Genomic DNA, 7,075 nt, shown 5'->3' on the forward strand with positions numbered 1-7,075 from the left:
CTGTCTATACTGTCTATACACACCATCCTATATAACTACTGTCTATACTGTCTATACACACCATCCTATATAACTACTGTCTATACTGTCTATACACACCATCCTATATAACTACTGTCTATACTGTCTATACACACCATCCTATATAACTACTGTCTATACTGTCTATACACACCATCCTATATAACTACTGTCTATACACACCATCCTATATAACTACTGTCTATACTGTCTATACACACCATCCTATATAACTACTGTCTATACACACCATCCTATATAACTACTGTCTATACTGTCTATACACACCATCCTATATAACTACTGTCTATACACACCATCCTATATAACAACTGTCTATACACACCATCCTATATAACTACTGTCTATACACACCATCCTATATAACTACTGTCTGTACACACCATCCTATATAACTACTGTCTATACACACCATCCTATATAACTACTGTCTATACTGTCTATACACACCATCCTATATAACTACTGTCTATACACACCATCCTATATAATTACTGTCTATACTGTCTATACACACCATCCTATATAACTACTGTCTATACACACCATCCTATATAACTACTGTCTATACACACCATCCTATATAACTACTGTCTATACACACCATCCTATATAACTACTGTCTATACACACCATCCTATATAACTACTGTCTATACTGTCTATACACACCATCCTATATAACAACTGTCTATACACACCATCCTATATAACTACTGTCTATACACACCATCCTATATAACTACTGTCTATACACACCATCCTATTATAACTACTGTCTATACTGTCTATACACACACCATCCTATATAACTACTGTCTATACTGTCTATACACACCATCCTATATAACTACTGTCTATACAGACCATCCTATATAACTACTGTCTATACACACCATCCTATATAACTACTGTCTATAAACACCATCCTATATAACTACTGTCTATACTGTCTATACACACCATCCTATATAACTACTGTCTATACACACCATCCTATATAACTACTGTCTATACAGACCATCCTATATAACTACTGTCTATACAGACCATCCTATATAACTACTGTCTATACACACCATCCTATATAACTACTGTCTATACACAACATCCTATATAACTACTGTCCACACTGTCTATACACACCATCCTATATAACTACTGTCCACACTGTCTATACACACAATCCTATATAACTACTGTCTATACACACCATCCTATATAACTACTGTCTGTACACACCATCCTATATAACTACTGTCTATACACACCATCCTATATAACTACTGTCTATACACACCATCCTATATAACTACTGTCTATACACACCATCCTATATAACTACTGTCTATACACACCATCCTATATAACTACTGTCTATACACACCATCCTATATAACTACTGTCTATACACACCATCCTATATAACTACTGTCTATACACACCATCCTCTATAACTACTGTCTATACACACCATCCTATATAACTACTGTCTATACACACCATCCTATATAACAACTGTCTATACACACCATCCTATATAACTACTGTCTATACACACCATCCTATATAACTACTGTCTATACACACCATCCTATATAACTACCGTCTATACACACCATCCTATATAACTACTGTCTATAAACACCATCTTATATAACTACTGTCTATACTGTCTATACACACCATCCTATATAACTACTGTCTATACACACAATCCTATATAACTACTGTCTATACACACCATCCTATATAACTACTGTCTATACTGTCTATACACACCATCCTATATAACTACTGTCTATACACACCATCCTATATAACTACTGTCTATACACACCATCCTATATAACTACTGTCTATACACACCATCCTCTATAACTACTGTCTATACACACCATCCTATATAACTACTGTCTATACACACCATCCTATATAACTACTGTCTATACACACCATCCTATATAACTACTGTCTATACACACCATCCTATATAACTACTGTCTATACTGTCTATACACACCATCCTATAAAACTACTGTCTATACACACAATCCTATATAACTACTGTCTATACACACCATTCTATATAACTACTGTCTATACACACCATCCTATATAACTACTGTCTATACTGTCTATACACACCATCCTATAAAACTACTGTCTATACACACAATCCTATATAACTACTGTCTATACACACCATCCTATATAACTACTGTCTGTACACACCATCCTATATAACTACTGTCTATACACACCATCCTATATAACTACTGTCTATAAACACCATCCTATATAACTACTGTCTATACACACCATCCTATATAACTACTGTCTATACTGTCTATACACACCATCCTATATAACTACTGTCTATACACACCATCCTATATAACTACTGTCTATACACACCATCCTATATAACTACTGTCTATAAACACCATCCTATATAACTACTGTCTATACACACCATCCTCTATAACTACTGTCTATACTGATGCTGCTTTTAATCAGGGAAAGGTGTCTGGTAACATGTCCGAATATAAACAATGCAGCTATTCCCTCCCCAAGGCTATCAAACAAGCTAAGCGTCAGTACAGAGACAAAGTGGAATCTCAATTCAATGGCTCAGACACAAGAGGCATGTGGCAGGGTCTACAGTCAATCACGGACTACAAGATGAAACCCAGCCCAGTCACGGACCAGGATGTCTTGCTCCCAGGCAGACTAAATAACTTTTTTGCCCGCTTTGAGGACAATACAGTGCCACTGACACGGCCTGCAACGAAAACATGCGGTCTCTCCTTCACTGCAGCCGAGGTGAGTAAGACATTTAAACGTGTTAACCCTCGCAAGGCTGCAGGCCCAGACGGCATCCCCAGCCGCGCCCTCAGAGCATGCGCAGACCAGCTGGCCGGTGTGTTTACGGACATATTCAATCAATCCCTATACCAGTCTGCTGTTCCCACATGCTTCAAGAGGGCCACCATTGTTCCTGTTCCCAAGAAAGCTAAGGTAACTGAGCTAACCGACTACCGCCCCGTAGCACTCAGTTCCGTCATCATGAAGTGCTTTGAGAGACTAGTCAAGGACCATATCACCTCCACCCTACCTGACACCCTAGACCCACTCCAATTTGCTTACCGCCCAAATAGGTCCACAGACGATGCAATCTCAACCACACTGCACACTGCCCTAACCCACCTGGACAAGAGGAATACCTATGTGAGAATGCTGTTCATCGACTACAGCTCGGCATTCAACACCATAGTACCCTCCAAGCTCGTCATCAAGCTTGAGACCCTGGGTCTCGACCCCGCCCTGTGCAACTGGGTACTGGACTTCCTGACGGGCCGCCCCCAGGTGGTGAGGGTAGGCAACAACATCTCCTCCCCGCTGATCCTCAACATGGGGGCCCCTCAAAGGTGCGTTCTGAGCCCTCTCCTGTACTCCCTGTTCACCCACGACTGCGTGGCCACGCACGCCTCCAACTCAATCATCAAGTTTGCGGACGACACAACAGTGGTAGGCTTGATTACCAACAACGACGAGACGGCCTACAGGGAGGAGGTGAGGGCCCTCGGAGTGTGGTGTCAGGAAAATAACCTCACACTCAACGTCAACAAAACTAAGGAGATGATTGTGGACTTCAGGAAACAGCAGAGGGAACATCTATATTACCACTGTCTAATCACACCATTCACTTACGTGCTGTATATATTTATAATCTGGACTCTGGCCCCGGATTCTAATTTACTGCAACTCTATCCACGGTTATGTACAGTGTAAATAAAAACGATATACCTGGAGCTCATTCTAATATTTCTACTACTTTATATTACAATGTAGTTACACGTTTTATACACACTGCATGCTTATTACTTACTGGCTTCTAGCTCACTGTTATAGACCTACTGCTGTACATATGACTCTAATAGACCTACTGCTGTACATATGACTCTAATAGACCTACTGCTGTTCATATGACTCTTATAGACCTACTGCTGTCCATATGACTCTAATAGACCTACTGCTGTACATATGACTCTAATAGACCTACTGCTGTTCATATGACTCTTATAGACCTACTGCTGTCCATATGACTCTAATAGACCTACTGCTGTACATATGACTCTAATAGACCTACTGCTGTCCATATGACTCTAATAGACCTACTGCTGTACATATGACTCTAGTATATCTACTGCTGTACATATGACTCTTATAGACCTACTGCTGTCCATATGACTCTTATAGACCTACTGCTGTCCATATGACTCTTATAGACCTACTGCTGTACATATGACCTCTAGTATATCTACTGCTGTACATATGACTCTTATAGACCTACTGCTGTACATATACCTCTAGTATATCTACTGCTGTACATATACCTCTAGTATATCTACTGCTGTACATATACCTCTAGTATATCTACTGCTGTACATATACCTCTAGTATATCTACTGCTGTACATATACCTCTAGTATATCTACTGCTGTACATATACCTCTAGTATATCTACTGCTGTACATATGACTCTTATAGACCTACTGCTGTACATATACCTCTAGTATATCTACTGCTGTACATATGACTCTTATAGACCTACTGCTGTACATATCATTCTAGTATATCTACTGCTGAATATATCATTATCTACTGCTGAATATATCATTCTTTGTTCATGTGTTGCTGTAATTATATTTCTTAGGTTATCTCGTGTAAATTAATCCGATTGTATATAGGTATAGATTCCATATGGATGACAGAACTCTTTGAGTTGTTAAATGGATGTATGTATTTGTGTAGTTGTTGACATTTTGCCACGATGTTAGGAGCTAGTAAAATAAGGATTTGGCTGCAGCCGCTAGTACATCTGCTAAACCATGTATCTGAGCAATAAACGTTCATTTGATTTCAACTCAATCTCTCCTGTGAGCTGAGTGGAACTGCAACAGCTGCTGCTGCAGTGTCTAGGCCTGCTGGGATCCTGCTAGCTTGGTGCTGAGCGGGAGGTGGACATGACAGTGTCTGGGCCTGAAGGGAACCTGCTAGCTTGGTGCTGAGGGGGAGGTGGACATGACAGTGTCTGGGCCTGAAGGGAACCTGCTAGCTTGGTGCTGAGGGGGAGGTGGACATGACAGTGTCTGGGCCTGAAGGGAACCTGCTAGCTTGGTGCTGAGGGGGAGGTGGACATGGCTGTGTCTGGGCCTGAAGGGAACCTGCTAGCTTGGTGCTGAGGGGAAGGTGGACATGACAGTGTTTGGGCCTGAAGGGAACCTGCTAGCTTGGTGCTGAGGGGGAGGTGGACATGACAGTGTCTGGGCCTGAAGGGAACCTGCTAGCTTGGTGCTGAGGGGGAGGTGGACATGACAGTGTCTGGGCCTGAAGGGAACCTGCTAGCTTGGTGCTGAGGGGGAGGTGGACATGACAGTGTCTGGGCCTGAAGGGAACCTGCTAGCTTGGTGCTGAGGGGGAGGTGGACATGACAGTGTCTGGGCCTGAAGGGAACCTGCTAGCTTGGTGCTGAGGGGGAGGTGGACATGACAGTGTTTGGGCCTGAAGGGAACCTGCTAGCTTGGTGCTGAGGGGGAGGTGGACATGACAGTGAACAATCCTTCCTCTTTCTGCTAGCCTGAACAACCCCTCCTCATTCTGCTAGCCTGAACAACCCCTCCTCATTCTGCTAGCCTGAACAACCACTCCTCATTCTGCTAGCCTGAACAACCCCTCCTCATTATGCTAGCCTGAACTACCCCTCCTCATTATGCTAGCCTGGACAACCCCTCGTCATTCTGCTAGCCTGGACAACCCCTCGTCATTATGCTAGCCTGTACTACCCCTCATCATTCTGCTAGCCTAAACTACCCCTCCTCATTTTGCTAGCCTGACCAACCACTCCTCATTATGCTAGCCTGAACAACCCCTCCTCATTCTGCTAGCCTGAACAACCCCTCCTCATTATGCTAGCCTGGACAACCCCTCCTCATTATGCTAGCCTGGACAACCCCTCCTCATTCTGCTAGCCTGGACAACCCCTCCTCATTATGCTAGCCTGGACAACCCCTCCTCATTCTGCTAGCCTGAACAACCCCTCCTCATTCTGCTAGCCTGGACAACCCCTCCTCATTCTGCTAGCCTGAACTACTCCTTCTCATTATGCTAGCCTGGACAACCCCTCCTCATTCTGCTAGCCTGGATCTCCAGATCTCGTTGTGTCTTCTTACTAACTCCATTGCCACAGATACATTTAGTGCTCCAGGGGCATAATAATTAGCCAAATAATGTCATCTTTTTAATGGGGTATGGTCCTCATCTAACAATTTAAAACACCAATGATCTGGATCCTGATCCGGATCCTGATTCTGATCCTGATCCTGATCCTGATCCTGATCCTGATTCTGATTCTGATTCTGATCCTGATCCTGATTCTGATCCTGATTCTGATTCTGATCCTGATTCTGATCCTGATCCTGATTCTGATCCTGATCCTGATCCTGATTCCCTGATCCTGATCCTGATTCTGATTCTGATCCTGATTCCTGATCCTGATCCTGATTCTGATCCTGATCCTGATTCTGATCCTGATCCTGATCCTGATCCTGATTCTGCCAACTATGCCAGATGTAACACAGGGCAGGTTGATATTGCCACAACCAGGCATCATAAACTGATCTGAAAAGCAGGCTATAGCAGCGTTCTGTTTACGTTCTCTCCACTCTGACAGGATGACATTATATGAATAATGATTAATTTAAAGAATATGTGTTCATGTATTACTCTGTAATGAATAATCTTCACTCATCGCTCATGCTTCACATAACATCCCAATTCTCATCGTGTTCCTTTCACTCATCACTTCTCAGCTCTCGCCGCGGGAAACAAAACAATGTGTGCATCTCAAATGGGACCCTATTCTCTATATAGTGCACTACCAGGGTGCTACACGCACTAAATATAGGGAATAGAATGCCATTTGGGATTTAGCCAATGAGAGTGGAAGATGAAATTTTCATATGTCATGC

The sequence above is a fragment of the Oncorhynchus gorbuscha genome, linkage group LG11, assembly GCF_021184085.1.
Source record: "Oncorhynchus gorbuscha isolate QuinsamMale2020 ecotype Even-year linkage group LG11, OgorEven_v1.0, whole genome shotgun sequence".
In the NCBI taxonomy this organism is placed as follows: domain Eukaryota; kingdom Metazoa; phylum Chordata; class Actinopteri; order Salmoniformes; family Salmonidae; genus Oncorhynchus; species Oncorhynchus gorbuscha.